This window comes from Thamnophis sirtalis, unplaced genomic scaffold (assembly GCF_051295495.1).
Source record: "Thamnophis sirtalis isolate CommonGarterSnake01/CBP01778 unplaced genomic scaffold, rThaSir2_p1.2 scaffold_1, whole genome shotgun sequence".
Lineage (NCBI taxonomy): Eukaryota > Metazoa > Chordata > Lepidosauria > Squamata > Natricidae > Thamnophis > Thamnophis sirtalis.
In genome coordinates, this window is record NW_028261381.1 from 14,739,282 (window position 1) to 14,756,401 (window position 17,120).

At 38.0% G+C, this 17,120-nt stretch overlaps 1 protein-coding gene across 4 annotated transcripts in view; it reads right to left on the reverse strand.

Moving 5' to 3' along the window:
• Window positions 1-15,240, reverse strand: part of GULP1 (GULP PTB domain containing engulfment adaptor 1) — a 132,927-nt gene extending 117,687 nt beyond the window's left edge. Inside the window, exon 1 of one of the 4 annotated variants that reach the window (XM_087708022.1) lies at window positions 15,048-15,239. The gene's annotated coding sequence lies outside the window, so the exon portion shown is untranslated. Of the gene's footprint in view, window positions 1-15,047 lie in introns of all 4 variants that reach the window. The other 3 variants (XM_087708008.1, XM_087708030.1, XM_087708015.1) reach the window with 3 other exon arrangements.
• Window positions 15,241-17,120: the final 1,880 nt, after the last annotated feature.

Genomic DNA, 17,120 nt, shown 5'->3' on the forward strand with positions numbered 1-17,120 from the left:
GTGGCATGGGGAATTTGGGGGATTTCTTGATATGTAATACATATCATATAGTACATATGTTTCTGTGAGCTGTACATTAAGCCTTTAGTAAGCCTCTAGATGCAGTTCAAGGTGATGGTTACTACCTATATGATATAGGTCTAGGTTATTTTCCTACTTGAGTCCCTTCTGTTAGGCAGAATCATCTTGTGTGACCCAGGAGTCCTGCTTTCTCTGTCACATTATTTGTCCTATGGAATAATATCTTTCCAGAGATCCAGGATGGCCTTTCATAACGCTTTAAAGTTCTGGTTGTTCCCTCCAGTATTTGGGCTTGGAGGTTAAACAACCCTATTTGTTATTAGCTCTTGCAACATTTTCAGGGAGGGCTTATTTTCAGGGGAGAGTGTATTTTAGCGCAGTGCTCAAAAGCCCGAGTGGGCTTATTATCCAGGGAGGTCTTATTTTTAGGAAACAGGGTAGATTTTTTAAATGAGCAGACAGATAAATAATATTGCACAGATAAGTGCACAGACATATTTGTTTGTTTTGCAATATTTACAGCCCACATAATCTTGATGGATTTTGAAAAAGGTATAATGAAGTAAAATACAAGATAATCCTAATGTGTATATTGATAGAGCAAACTTCATGCAAGGACCAGCTTAATCATAGTTTCAATGGGAAAAGTGAAAGCATCCTAGATCAAGCTAAGTCACCAAATGCTAGGGAATTCCTGGAATCTTGGCATTCAAACAAAGTCATCATCAACAAACACACTGAGATAATACAATTTATACATTGTCACATAATTAAGGAGGACAATGATAAATGAAACAGTAAATTGAAACAGTGAGACAAATTTAAATAAGAACATTTTAATGATGTGACTCTTCAAGTATGTGCAAAACTGGGCTACCATAATCTGCATGGGTCACTGTGAAGGTGACTCAGCAAGTTCAGCTGTTTCAAAATGCAGTGGCTTCTCAAGGAGGTCTTAAAAATATTCTGATGATAAATCTGCCTCTGATTGGATTAGATTAAATGACAGTTGCTTTTAATAGTTGTTGTTATTGTTATTATAAACAGCTCAGGTCCTTTGGGCAAGTGAGCAATATAAATAAATGTATAAATAAATAATCTACAACTAGAAACTCAAACTGAGGGATATTATTATCTTCCTCTTTATTCTTCCCTCACTTCTTTCTCTTTGCAGCCATTGTGTATAGAAATCCCTTTTCAAAATATACAATTCATACAGTTTTTATTTTCCCACATAAAACTAAGGCACAGTTTTTCTGTATAGCATAGAAGAATGTTCAACATGAAGAAGTTTCAGAAGAAGGTTTGCATAAATTTATCATATTCATCTAAATCGGGGAAGTTAAAATCATGTCATCACAGCATCGTCACGTGACATATCACAACTTTTTTCCACTGCACTAAATTGGGGGTGCATGTGGCCAGTGCGTGACACATCTGTCCCAGGGGCTGTGAATTTGACACACTTGATCTAAATCATTACAAAGCAAGTTAGTAAACAAAGTGAAACAATAATAATTTTAGAAGTCAACAATAACAAAAGGAACTTATTGTTGCAGAGGAACCATAATTGAGAGACCATATAAAGCAGTGTTTCTCAACTTTGACAGCTTGAAGATGTGTGGACTTCAACACCCAGAATTCCTCAGCCAGTATTGCTGGTTGGGGAATTCTGGGAATTGAAGTCCACACATCTTTCTAGCTGCCAAGGTTGAGAAACGTTGATATAAAGGGTGATGTTAAAAAATGGATACCATCTTAAACCAAGTTCTCATTTTTTAATCTATAGAAGGAGACTTTCTTATTGTGTTTCCCCCGAAAATAAGACAGGGTCTTATTTTATTTTGATGCCCAAAATAAGCACTTGGCCTTATTTTCAGGGAAGTCTTATTATTTATGAGGTGCAGGAGGCGGTGAGTGTGGTCACCTTATGGCTGCTGCTGTGTTGCAATATTTTCAGGGAGGGCTTATTTTCTAGGAGGGCTTCTTTTAGCACATGTGCTCAAAAGCCCAAGTGCTTATTATCCGGGGAAGTCTTATTTTTGGAAAAACAGGGTAGGAGAAAAGGAAACTATCAACTCATTTAGTTTTCTTTGAAGTCCATAAAGTTTGATAAACTGTGATAAATTTCAGCAGTTAATAGTTCATAATGTTCAGTGACAATGCTCCACCTAGATTTGTACACATCATCAGTCTGGCATAAACTGAATAGCACACATAGCAGAATCAAAAGGATGCTATCTACACATCATTTTAATTGTTTACAATATAATTCAATTGACACAAATTTGAATATTTCATTCACAAAATATAAATTGTTACAGCAGATCTTCAAGGTCCTCATTATCTAATGTAACTTCCAGAGACGTATTTAACTAGACAACTAGTGATCCACTGTATCATTGTTTCGGAGGTATTTCCTTACTAGATTCCTCAATGATTTTAATAATGGCAGAGCTTCCAAAGTATTTGAAAAGTTCTTAAAAAGTCAGGGAGATATTCAGAGATATATCTGCCTTGAAACTATACAACACAGTCAAACCTCAGGAGATTACCACACAAAATATTTTATGTTATTTATATTATGCCAGAAAGTGTTTTATAATAATTTTATGTCATAAAATATTTTATAAAATGTGCCAAATTTCAATCCCACAGAAATCATGGGTTCCGGATTCTGGACTCATTCTGTAAGTTAGCCTGCTAGAAATATCTTCACTGAAAAGTTCTGCCTTATGAGGCATTGGTTAACCAATATAAAGATTACAGACACAAGAGTTTTAGTGGTATCTAAATAAGCCCCTCACTATCTGAAATGTTTCAGTAGATAACATTATGAGTATCTAGTGGTGAAATAATAAAATAAACATGAACCTTTCCTTTATTTTCTTGCATTCATCATTAACTTTTTTAAAGCATCTTAAACACCAAATTTAAAGTGCAATGTTTTCAGCATCTCCATCTTCTCAGCATATCAAGGGTTGCCCAAATTTTGAAATGATTGACAAGTCCTTAACACCTGCCTTTTTGCAGGCTTCTACACAAGATGAAAAAGTGGCACTCTTTTAAGGGTAGCATTATCTTTAATTGATAGATTCCATTAATCTAATAGCAGCACTTCTTTTTCAAGGCTCACTTGGAAACTGGGAAGAAAGTTTGGCAGTTTCAGTGAATAGCACAGATGTGCTATGATGAACACTTCTTCCAAATAATTTTCAAACCATGCACATTCCTGCAGTACACTACATAGTGATTTAGTTAAAGAGCCCACTGAAGTTGAACAGCTATTAAAATTTAAAAATCATAATATGAGAACAATCTTATCAGTGGTCATGCCCACCATCCCTGCTATAATAGCCTTAGCCACAGAAAAATAACTATTAAAAACAAGAAAGCCTTTTAGATTCTTCAATATCCTAAGGATAGAATATCAAAAATAAATACTTCATCTTCATCATAGATCTACTTATTCCCCTGAATTTAAGAGTTTTGTAATTCAAATCTGACCTCAAACATACCATCTATAAATACTTAAAAAATACATAGCTAAACATAATTCATTAAAAGAATCAATTTTTATTTCTAACTTCAAAAGACAAATGCTTCCAAGCTATTCAAATGGAACATTAATAGTAGAAAACATCAGATAGGCAACTGATAGTCATACAGATCTTCCAAGAAAAGCATCTAGAGATCTTCATATCTACTCACTTTAAAAAAATAAAATCGATAAATCAATTTACATTAAGCACATTGAACAAATTGTAGTAAATTTTCCAGTGTAATGTAATATTTGAGTTGTACTGAGGCTAAAGGCCAAATTTCATTTCTCCTTTAAATCTAATCCTCATTTATTAATCCTGGATAAACATTCCACACAACTCATTTCCAAATATTTTCTGCCTCCTTTCATTCAAGTCGCAAAATCAAACAAGAATCTCAGCTTAATCACCTTTTCTCATTATAGCTAAACTAGGGACTATTATCAACAGCTTTGAGACAGAATAGTATAGACTGTTTTAATGGACAGAATTGATTTAGTTACAGTATCTTGCTCACATTCAAAGGAAAATGTATAATTAACTATAGTTCCCTGTCTTTTTCTCTTGCAGATGCAAAATGATTAGCCAAGTGACTGAAGAGGGATGTTCCCAGATGCATATCATTCATACATGTGCTGTTTTATTAGGTTAAAATTAATAGTAACTCTGATAATGCATCCAATCTAGTGAATCGGTTTTTCTCAATTATTTCATTGTTTCTCATACTATTGGCTAAAATCACGTATGAGTGTTTTCAAGGACTTAACTATTCTATCCATGGTAAAACTATAGACTTCCAAAATCTCTCTAAGACAAAATTTGTTGGTCATGTTTTATCTATTGATGTATATCAGGGTTTCTCAAACTTGCTGTCTGGGAATTCTGGGAGTTGAATTCTACACATCTTAAAGTTGCCAAGATTGAGAAGCACGGGTGTATATGATTTATATAGCTGCTCATCTCATAATAATGATTGGGTGTGGCACACAAGGATCAAAATCAACACCATCAACAGTCCAAATAACAAGTGTCTGAGGTCACAGAAATCATTCCAATTAGAGAAAAGAACAAATACTAACTAATCAAGCTGTAGAGCTTGCTCAGCTTCCCAGCCCTAACTCCCAGAGGAGCAGCCAAATCTTTAAGGACCTATAAACAGCTAACAAGTTCGTGGTCATTTGGATCTCCATATGCATATTTTAATCTGTAAATAATATTAATCAGCAGCTGCACCCTAATCAGCATTATTATGGATATTTACAAAACTAAATCTAAGACATCTAAACAAAACCTCTAAATCCAATTAAATTTCTATCACATTTTCAAACATATCTATAGTTTTCTGAAATTCTAGAACTAATTTACATAATACTGCATTTGTAACATACCTAAGATTAGGCTAAGTATACAGTGGGGTTCCCAAACCCCGGTCCATGGACCAATACCCGGCCACAGCATGCCAGAAATCAGGCCACGTAAACAAGCAAAACTCCATCCATGGGATGCAGGCAGTAGGCGAAACCACACCCCCTTCTAGTCTGTGGAAAAACCTCTTTTCATGGAACCGGTCCCTGGTGCCCAAAGGGTTGGGGGCCACTAGTATATAGATTGTTTTAATTAATTTAAAAATATCATTAAGCAGCACAACAGTGATATATAAGAAACAATTTATTTACCATCTGGTAAAGAAATGATGAAAGATAGGTGTTAAGAGGTAACATTGACACTAAAGTCAACTAATCAGAGAAGACTTCATATTATTTCTAAATGAGGGGAGGGGACCCCAAACATCCCCCTTCCCAATGCTTGTTTTCACAGTGATGCAAAAAATAAAAGCATTTGGGCAAGCAACATTCTGTCCAATTATTCCATTCTGTTCCAACCATATAAGAGAATTATGGTTGCCTTCAGAGAATGAGAATAGTTATTTCTTTTTTCAGATTCCAACCTGAAGTAGCACTTACATACAGAGATGCAATATTCCCTGAGTTGTTATTCATATTGATTTCTAGGATTTGTGCTCTCTTTAATTATAGACTTTATTTAGAGACTCAAGATACTAAGAAAAAGTTTCAATCTATAAGCAAAACTTTATCTGAAATTATTAGTAAGCCTTCTGAATAGTCTACATTTTTTTAGAACTTCTATCTCATATTAGGTTGCAAAGACAGAGCAAGAATATTGTTGTTTTGTGTCCTGCTATCCCTAGCAGCTAGGAATCCCAAAACTTCTGTAATGCCATACCATCTACTGATAGTCCTCAACTTACAAGCATTCATTTAATGACATTCAAACTTACGATGGCACTGAAAAAAGTGACATGACTGTTGGAGAATCCCGATGGTCATGTGATCAAACTTTGGGTGCTTGACAACCAGCCTGTATTTACAATGGCTGCAGCATCCTGGGGCTCCGGATTGTCATTTCCAACCTTCTTAGGGAACTTATGACAAGCAAAGTTAATGGGGGAAACTAGATTTGCTTAATGAACATATGATTGACTTAACAACTTCAATGATTTGCTTAACAATCATGGCAAAAAGAAATCATAAAATGGTGGAAGACTCACTTAACTATCTTGCATAGCCATGGAAAAGTTGGGCTCAATCAAGTGAGTGAAGTTGTTAAGTCAATCATATGTTCAATCAATTGTAAGTCAAGGACTACCTGTCAAGCTGACCTCCCTCAGCAACCAAGAAATAACCCACTTAACTCCATTTCTCAGAATTAAGAGTACTTTTACTGGTTATGAAAAGATAGCAGCTAAGCAAAACAAGATCTGAGGCAAAAGTGCGCAAAATCATACATATCAATATGTGACCAAGCTCCCTCCCCCTGGTAACCCCAACCCACAGTCCAATCTGGAAATCCCTTAGGTGTCATGTGAATTCCATCTTCAAGGAGCATAATCAGGCTGGTATGCAGGACGGTTGGCCTTGACCACACCAAGCACTATCTCCAGTATGCGCAGTAGATGGTGAGAACAAAACTCTCTTTTTACAATCTCTCCTGTACTTAAAACTTCCCCTCCCAAATACCAGCCCCCCTCCTCGTTTCAATGGCAGCTGAAAACAAATAGCGAAACAGAGGCTGACACTACCTTTATGATGTTCGACTCACAGTCCCACTGGTGATTTTGATTCAGAGGGTGATGATCATGAATGAATAAGGCCTTCCTAGAAACAGCAACCCAAGTATGCTGTTTCTTAGGACTTCCTCCTAAGAAATGATCAGAGAACCTCTATGGGGTAATAGTTAAAGTCCTAGACTTGATACCAGGGGATTGTGAGTACTAATTCTCCATTAAGCACCTTGGTTGCAATCTCAAAACAACTGAAGCACCACTTGAACACCATAGGTATTGACAAATTTGCCCTCAGTCAATTGCAGAAGGCAGCTTACTTGGAACAGTTTCTATCCTGCGACAATATCTGTAATACCGTCAAACATCCAGATTTGCTTATCCCAGGTCCTTGACAAGGACTCAATAGGCAGACAAAAATGCCAAACCCAGTCTGAACATCTGGTTGACTGTGACAACAACAATAATACATCCTGCCAGGGAAAATGGAGGCATAATTTTAACCCAGGCATTTATGAGATTAAAAGCTATTCCAGGAACAGATCCTTTTAGAATATCTTTGCTTTTCATGTTTTTATTTTAAAATAATTGATAACCCGGCATTGCCTGGGTATTTATTTATAGGGGGGAAATGTCTGGACCAAATGTAATTTCTAATGTTGGATTTTCCCCCTTGCCAGAGGGAGCTCCCTTGTGGAGTAGTGTGAAGTTATTACCATGGTAAGTCCTCTGCACTGTACAGTAGAAGCCATTTTACAACAGTACAGTAGAAGCCATTTTAAGGGACAACAGGCTGTATCTTAACAGAACACTTTTTAAGGGATGTCTTATCCCCACAGTATTTGTTTCCAGAGAGTAATGACTTACTCTCTTATTTATTTCCAGAGAGTAATGATGACTCTGTGTACCAAGTTTGATTGAAATTGCTTTAGGCATTCCAGAGTTATGCTGGAACATACAAACACACAGCCATTTTTATATAGATAGATGAATGAATGAATAAATTTGTCCTAATTTTTGTTTTTACTGAATATAAGCAGTTATGGTTTATTTATATAGTTTAATTTAACTCCTGTTTTACTATTTTCTGGTAAACTGTTTTGAAATTCTCTTAGGTGAAACCAAATTTGAAAATTAAGCTAATTAAACAAGTTAATTAACATTAGGCTATCTGAATTGATAAACACCCGTTAGTGGCAATTTTCATAATATATTCTTGTTTGAATAATAGATAAAGGTTATCCATTTATGAACCTTCATATTTTGCACTCATATATTGTCATATAGCAATGCATTCTAACACTGTAACATAACAGAGAGGAGAAACAACTGTTAATAATTAAGAACAATTATTGTTTGGCATGCAAATGACATGAGTATTAGTACCATTCTGGCTGAATACGTAGCTTCTACAAATTCCTTCCTTACATTTGCAAACAGGTATGCTATTACAACATTCAAATATTAATGTTCAAATGTGTACCTTCCATTATGAGGTTCTTTGTGAGCAAAACTGAAAGGAGAAAAAAAAAAGACAAAAACCAAGAGGCATTTTTGCTTTAAATTATGCACATATGAAATCGATTAAGGGGCACTGTTATGGGTTTAGTCTCCTTAGCTACATTTGTAGCATTACTTATGCAGTCCTTTATTCTCCTTAATAACACACACACACACACACACACACACACACACACATACAAATCTGGTGAGTAGCTAAATTTCAGTTCACTGGAACTGAATGAAATTTCAACAGGCCATGAATGAAAAACAGACATTAGACAAACGTTCTCCTTGTGGTACATTTCTGCAAGGACAGAAATGGTGTTACTCAAAAGGAGTACTCAAAATGAGCATATTGAGAGCTGCCAATCTTAAGATATCCAAGCTACATTTATTCAACACTGCTTCTACTTAGCTGCTAGTAGAGAAGTAAAAAAAATAAAACAAAAAGGACAGCTTCTTTTCTTTTCATCGGTAAACAAGGAGAAGAAAGCCAAGGATTCCAGCATTAAGAGCAAAGGAAAAGGGGGGGGGGAGGAATAAAGAGGTCCAGAATGAAGAAGAATTCATGGTTAGCATAGAAGATATCTCAGGGGACATCTAAAGTCTGACTTCTTTAACTTTTGGGGTCACAAATGTTTTTTGAGAAAACATTGTGGTTAGAAACATGTGCTACAGCTTGGAGAACTGTATTTCTAATCACAGCTGAGTCACAAGGCAAGAGAATAGGCTAAACAAGAAATAGGCAAACTATAATCCCAAAGATATATAAAAAAAACACCACTACAGCTTCGGTGCAACATCTTCAAAAGATGTTCTTGTAATATCAAGAACAGTCTTCCTCAGACTATACATCTTTGAGGTGGCATCTGTTTTTCTTCAGTGGGGAGAGACTGTCTCTGTTGAGTTTTGTTTGTGATAATCACTCACCAAGATGCTCTGCTTTGGATTAAGAATGCTCTCTTTTCAGGCTTCAGATAAACACACACTGATTACATTAGCCTTCACGAGTATCAACATGTATACGCAGGTGGGTGAGAAATGTATTTAATATTTTTTTTAATTATCAATACTCCTACAAACGTGTATCATAACCAAAATAGAAGAGACTTGGCATTAAAAATATATATGGGAGAAAGTCAAACTGATAGCTTTGCTTACCAAATAATTCTTCTTTAAAACACAACCACATATTCTGAAAATCATCCGGTAAAGAACGTGTACTGATTGAAATAGTGAAACTTTGCTTGCCTTCACCCTATTAATAATTTCAAGACCTGTTTGTAGTAATATTATGAAATAAAACAATGATCCATCCATTCATCAATAATTTTACGAGTTAATTCAGTTTGTAACCTAGAAACATAAAAACACACTTCAGCCTGCTAACAAAACTAGCTACCACAATCGAAATAAAATAAATATGACTAAATAGGTTGCCACAAAAATAAAAAAAGTAAAAACATTTGAACATTCCAGTTCATATACGCTTTTCTTTGCCCTACGCTATCTTACTTGCACTTGGACCTAAACCCTGCAGAAACATGTCCTGGCCACATTTTTTTTTAACCTTCAGGTTAAGCCCAGCCCATGAATGGAAATGATTGAAATCATTTTTAGTTGCAATGTGATTCCCTCCTTATTCCAATCCTGTCTAAGGGCAGCCTTGCAGCGTATAATATTTGAAACCCAGGAAGGGAATCAATTCAAAACTTTCTTGTCATTACAAAACTTGAAAAGGATACATTAGGGTTTTTCCCTACTGCCAAATTATAGTGCTATCCACCCATTCTTGAACTAGGAGAAAACAAGCTAGTGTTAAATTTACTAGCCTCTTGAGTGATCCATATTTAATCTCTGCTGGCAATCACTGCTAATTACCTGATATGGTAATACATATCTCATTATGCCAGAGTTTATTTAACCAGGATCTGTTAAATGAGTTACTCTTGGCGGGCTTCCTATAATATGTTCAGTCCAGAGGTGGGATTCAAAAAACTTTACTACTGGTTCTGTGGGCATGGCTTGGTGGGTTTAGAATGGCTTGGTGGGCATGGTTTGGTGGGGGTGGCAGAGGAAGGATACTGTAAAATCTCCATTCCCTCCCAAATCCAGGGGAAGGTACTGTAAAATCCACATTCCCTCTCGATCAGCTGGGCCTTGGGAGGCAGAGAATGGATGGGGGCAGGGCCAGTCAGAGGTGGTATTTATTGATTCTCTGAACTACTCAAAATTTCCACTGCCGTTTCTCGAGAACTGGTCAGAACCTGCTGAATAACATCTCTGGTTGAGTCACAAACCATAGATTAGGAATCATAATGACTGGGTCATAAAGGTAAAGATAAGGTTTTCCCAATCCAGTAGTGTCTGACTCTAGGGGGAAGTGCTCATCCCCAATTTTAGCCGAGTGAGAAAGTGTTGTCCAAAGACACTTCATGTGGCCAGCATGACTATACACCAAATGGTCATATAGAACCACTATATGGCGACTATATGTTAACTTCCCACTAAAGTGTTATGTACTTTATTTACTTGCATTTGCATGCTTTCAAACTGGTAGGTTGGCAGGAGCTGAGACACGTAACGGGAATTCACCTATTTATTTATTTGCCACCCATCTCACTCAGAAAAGTGGCTCTGGATAGCTTATAAGTATAATGTTTCCAATTTTTCTAGTAATCAAGATGTCTTATGTTGCATGGATTTTCCATTTCATGTCTCTGAGAATCCCCTGTGCTAAAAGAACTACAGATGAGATGATATTTGATCTATGGCATCTACAGGCAATCTAAGTAAGGCTTCAGATTGTAAATTATAGTGTCCATATTAAACTAGGTAGACTAAAATATGGTCCAGAATCAACCAGCTTCCAGTATTCTTGAAGAAATCTGGTTGCTAGATGTGAGAAATTTGTTTGCAGACATTTCATCATCTAACTAGGTAACATAATCAGTGCTAATGAGTGTAGCATTTATTTCCTTTTTATATATAGTAGCTTGCCCTGCCAATATTAGTGTTTTTCTCTTGGTAGTTCCTTGATTAGGATTCTGTTTTCTGCTGGTCTGTCTGGTGTAAATCCCTACTTAACTGAAGACTGCTGGAAAGAATGTGTTTTGGTCATTTTATTTCCTTAACATTTTTATTGCTTCTTTTGAATGGTGTGTAAATGTAGTTTATTTCTGTATGTTTGTTGATGACTTATTCAATGGAAAAGAGTATATGTAGCTCCTGGTTGAACTTGGAGCTCTCTGACTGCTGAGACCTCAATAGCTCTCGGTGCTCAGACTAGTTATATATCCAGGAAGGTGGGGTCCTTCTTTGAATTATCCATCATATACAGAAATTATAATTTACCCAAAGACCATTGTTGTGAAAATAATAAGAGCTGGAAATCCGTTCATGTACATAGGCTTTGCAAGTATTGAGTACCAATTAAGTAACAGCATTGATGGAGGGAAATAGATTTGGTGAAATGTATACTCCAAACACAAGACTTTGAAGGGCATCTATAAAATTGTAACTTTAACAAAAGGCCATCAAATTAAAGGACCATTTTTAAATAAAGCATGACTACAAGCTTCATCACTTATTTCCTACTTAGGCCTAAATATGTATATAGAATCACCATAGCTTTAGAAAAAGACAAGTGTGGCTTTCTAATGACTTAGTTTTTAACTGATCAGTATAGTTTAATTTCAAAGGAGTATTTCTTTAAACATGATTGTACCTTTTGTGTCTAACAGAATTGGGAATTGGTTCAATAATGAGCAGAGTAACAAGGATAATTTTTACTAGGCCACCACTAGTATCAATCAACCTATTTTCACTAAAAATAATTAACACAGAAAACAATTTATTTCTTAAGAATGAAAAGAGCAAGATTGAATGAGAAAGCTATAGAGGCTGAATTGAGTAAATGAGTCTACAATGGTCACAGAATCAAAGGAGCTACTGGTAATTTGCATCAACATACCATGTGTTTGCCAGTTGCAATTTTTGATACAGCACCCTACAGCTTCATATTTGTAATGATCAGCTACTGTTTTGGTTTTACCACTGCAAGAAGAAAGCATGATCAAAGCCATCAGGTTACCATTTTTTAAAAAAATAATTAATAGGAAAGATATTTTCTTATTGAACTTTAACTGAATGCTCCTTCAACAGCTACCAGCTGCAACATCTACTTGAGTCACAACCAGAACATCATGTTAACTGTTGTAACATCAACAGTTGTAAGTTTCACAAAGAAGTAGTTACCTTCTCCTCTCTGAAAAAAACTTGGCACATTCCATGGGCTTTTGCTTTCAAAATGGATAAGATAGTGTTCACAGATTTATACGCATTTCTGCAACTGAGTTAATAATTATGACAAAAATGACAACTGCTATTACCGTAAAAAGAAAATAAAGCCAGAAGCTTATATAACACAGTAACACATATATCATTCTCCAGTGTTGGCCCTTAGACAGAGGAAAATACTTAATGCCAAAGCATTCCAGAACAAAACTGAACTCCTCCACCCTGGCTGACATCCCCCATATCAAAATTTAAATTTAAGTAGACTTATATTGTGTATAGTTCACTAGAACAGAAATAATTAGTATTAAAGAATGCATGTTGGCTACTAATTGAAAAAATCGTACAAAGCTCTATTCTTCAGAACTATTTGTTTTTGGGGTTTTTTTTTAACCTCTCCCTCATTTGTTCTGAATGCAGTTTTGGAAAATAAAGTTCAAGTTGTTACTGCAGCCCATTTTAAATTAGAATCTGATGCTGCTGCCCCACCTCCACATCTGTTATGTTTTAAGGAATTAAGTCACATGTACTCTTTTGTCCATAAAACCGGATGACTTTGCAAAAGTAACTTGTGTTCATTAATCTTTGCAATGATGCCAGGTTTGTCCTCAGAGAGTGAAATGCTTTAGCTGAACCAGCATCCTATCATCTTTTGTGGAACCACAAAAGCTAGCATCATTTATCTTTCTCTTTGATTCTCAAATAAACTTTGTATCTTGAAAACACACAAAACTTTAAATTCTGGTTCAGATTTTTTTTTTAATTATATTTGTATTAACATTATAATTCTTACAACTTTCAGTTCCAGGAACTGAAGTGTCCAAGTAAGTTTAAAAGGTATAATAGGTTATATCCTTAAATTCATTAGATTATATTATTGAAAACATTGCACATACATACATAAATACATACACATTTAGAAATGTGTACAACATACAAAAAGTCTTGGGACTTTTGAAAAATGCTAACAAAAGTGATTAAAATAGTTATGCTTCACTGGACACTTAGGAATTAAGTTTACCTGGGCTTGTTGTGATGTCCTACTATATGCTTTATTGCTGTAAACTGCCAAAAGTTTTGGGATAGGATGGCATAATACAAATGTATGTAATAATAAATATGGGTCATTCTCACCACTCATCAAGAGAAAAATGAATCCCAGAAGTCCACTATCAAGGAGTTGCAGATCAAACTGTAGGCATTAGAAGGTTACAGAATCTCTTTACGTTTCCTCGGAAGAAATTGGACAAAGGATTGCAGCCTAAAAATCAACACCAGTTGTTTTTTGTTTGTTTAAAAGAAACACATGTATAGTCCAAATAGTACCTTAAAAAAAAGAGCTTTCTGACTTGAAACCTCTCCCTTCTTCAAATCTTTTCACATGGATACAGAACACAGAATAACGTGATACTAATTAATGCTTTTCGCTCTATCAGCTGTACTTCTGCTGGTACCAAAACATCCCCCTGGGCGGAAAAATCCGCCTGATTGACACTTGCTGACACTAGTTTTGGACTGTAGCCCGCAAATACGGGAATCCACTGATTACTACCTCAGATAACTACCCACCACCACCACCTTACCTAACCTAAACGTAAAAAGCAGAGCAAAGCGGAAGAAAACGCTGCCGCGGGATCTATCACCGAAAAAAACAGATTCAGCTCCCCAATAAATGCCAGACGAAGAAGCGCCGCGCCGAAGCTTAGCGCCTCCGACGAAGTTGAGGGGATCGGACAAAAAAGCGACTTTACACAAGACCTTCAGGTCGCAGGCAAGTTTACTCAAGTGTAAAATTTCTCTTCGCGCAAGAAGGGGGTGGGTGCTCGCTCTTGAAGGCAGACCCACCCAACTGCAGTCTAAAACGGCTCCTGGTGGACGAACCCGGGCCAGCGCTGGCCCAGCAGTCCACTACCGTAAGGGAACTCGTAGGGTCACACAAAAGAACCGGAGAGACGGGCAAAATCCGAGCAAAAAAGCCACCTTTTTGAGGCGCGCATCTCGCCTTTCTCTGCCCGAGCACGCCTTCCTTTTTTTTTTCTTCCCGGAAAGCAAAAGTACGGCGCCAACTTTCCGTCTGCTTTTTTTTTTTTAAACGGAGGACAAGATGCCGGTATCAGAAGGGGCGAGAGGGGGGGTGGGGTGCTACCACGCCAACAAGCAGCACGAGAAGCGACGCAAAAGGGGGCGCGGGACTCCGCCGAGACCAAAGGGAAAAGGGAGCGAGTTACATTCCCCCCCCCCGGGGGTGGGGTGTTTAAAAAAAAAACTTCAGCACGTCGCTGACTTAAAGTTTCGAGCCTTCCTCAACGGGGGCTACGCCTACGAGGGACAATCTGAAAGCCCCGCGGTGTGTGGAGATGGGAGGGAGACTGTTCCCTCCTCCTCCTCCTCCTCCTCTTCTTCCGCAGCATCCTTAGGAAAGCCACCCGGCGTTCAACAGGCTTTCCCCTCGGGCCACGGGCGCACGCGCGCTCTTTGCCGCCACAAAACCATTCCTTGGTCTCTTGTCAAGCTCTTCCACCTCCCCTTCCCGCCCCGCTCCTTCCTGCTTCCCTTCCTCGAAGAAGACAAAAAGTTTAAAAAAAAAAAAAAAAAGAACAAACCCTCAAGCCAGGGTTCCCTCGACGCCCGCTTTCTCCTCCTCCTCCTCCTCCTTCCTCCTCCCCCTCCGCTCCTGCTTCTCCTCCTCCCGCTGTCAGTCGCCGAAAGGAATCCCGAAGCCAACGCCAAGTCATCAAGTTCTCCCTTCGTCCAACTCCAGCCAGGGGATTTTTTTTTTTCCCGGACTCCGCGTGTGCGTTGGGCGCGAGGGCGTCGGAGAGCGACTCTGCGGCGAAAAGAGCCAGCCGAGGACGGCTCCGGAGGGGGGGGCGGGGGGGCAAAGCTTGCAGCCCCGACGGACGACTGCCTTCAGACGACCCCAGGGGACTCGCAACGGCGGACACACACGCGCGCCCGCGCGCGCGGCGTGAGAGAAAAAGCGCCGCTCGCTGCAGCCTCCTTGGCTTCAGTCTTCTGGGCTCAGTCACTGAGGGAAAGTTTCCTGACGTCACGGCCCTGGGCTGGCTGGCTTCCCCGCCTCGCTCCCCCACTCCCTCCCCTTTCATCTGCTGGAAACTGCAGGGTGGTGTGGCTCCCTCAGCCTAAGGCCAGCCGTGGGGCTGGGACGACGGGCTGCTTCCCCCACCCTCACCCCGAGTATATGTAACGGCTCTTTCCTTCCCCTTCTATTACTAAGAGACAGAACTTTTATGTTCCTAGATTCTCTTTTCGATCGTTTCGGGTGGAGGGAAAGTTTTTTTTTTATAATTCGAGTCCGTTGGTGAAACTTACAACCAAACATAACCCGCCTTGGTTTTGGTTTGTATAGGTCTTTGTTTTGCGAACAGCCCAGACCCGGGTGGAGTTGACTGAATTAAACAAGCAAATAATACATTTTTGTTAAGGCTTCATTGATTTCAGAGTCAAAGCAGAGATAACAATAGCGCTCATCGCTGGTATCCCCAAATCCGGCTTGAGGATGGATGAATTTATTACCCTTGGCTGAACTGAATGAAGCCTTGAGGGAAAGGTAGAAGCTTCGGTTGGGTGTTTGTTGATCCTGTCTTTTCTGCAGTGAACTCTGGGTGAAAAGGGGAAAAAAGCAACTGGATCTTTTATCTAATCCCCAACCTATCCTTTTATCTAATCCCCAAACCTCTTCTTCAAGTTGTTTTGGTGTAACTGTAATTAGAATAGAATAGAATTCTGTATTGGCGAAGTGTGATTGGACACACAAGGAATTTGTCTTTGGTGCATATACTCTCAGTGTTACATAAAAAGACAAGATACATTCGTCAAGAATCATAAGATACAATACTTAATGATAGTCATAGGGTACAAATAAGCAATCAGGAAACAATCAATGAAAAACAATCAGTTATGAAAACTTACCATTTCTCTTTACAAAGTACGTTTCTGTTTAACTTTTAATTTTCAATATGAAGGTATTGTGATGCCTATGATCATGATTTATCACTTATGGCTTTTATGTACACTGACAGCTTATGCACCGAAGACAAATTCCTTGTGTGTCCAATCACACTTGGCCAATACAGAATTATATTCTATAGTTCTGCAGAAAATCCAAGCAAGTCACAGCTTGCTTTGCCATTCTGCATAGGTCACCCTACTTTTAAAACTGTAGAGATACCTCACATTGAGCTTGTCTCCTGTTGACTGCATTTTGAGATGCTGCAAATTAGAACAAGGGAAACTATTCCTTACTACAGTAAGGCTTATTTATTCTTGGGCTTGATCAGACTTGCCCATTAAAATCAGGAATCTGTGCTATGCTGGATAGGCTGTATAGCATCAGAGATGGGTAGAAAACTAGCCAAGGGCACTATAATTTTGCCAGTGTTGTTAAGTTTAAAATGTGTCAATCATCTATCAGCTTATTGTGTTCAAATCAAGATCCTTTGCAGTGTTTTCCTTACCTCTCTTTTACAGAAAATAAGGAGAAGCATGATTTGGCTGACACTGAGTCAGTGATGATGAATTCATTAAACTCTTTCTTCGCCTTTTATTCCATAAATCAAATACCAAGAAAGAAGGCAGTCTGTGGAACAATTTGGATGGCAATGTTTTCAAAGTTAATAGCTACAGCCTTTCTGAAACCCTCTATAGATAACATA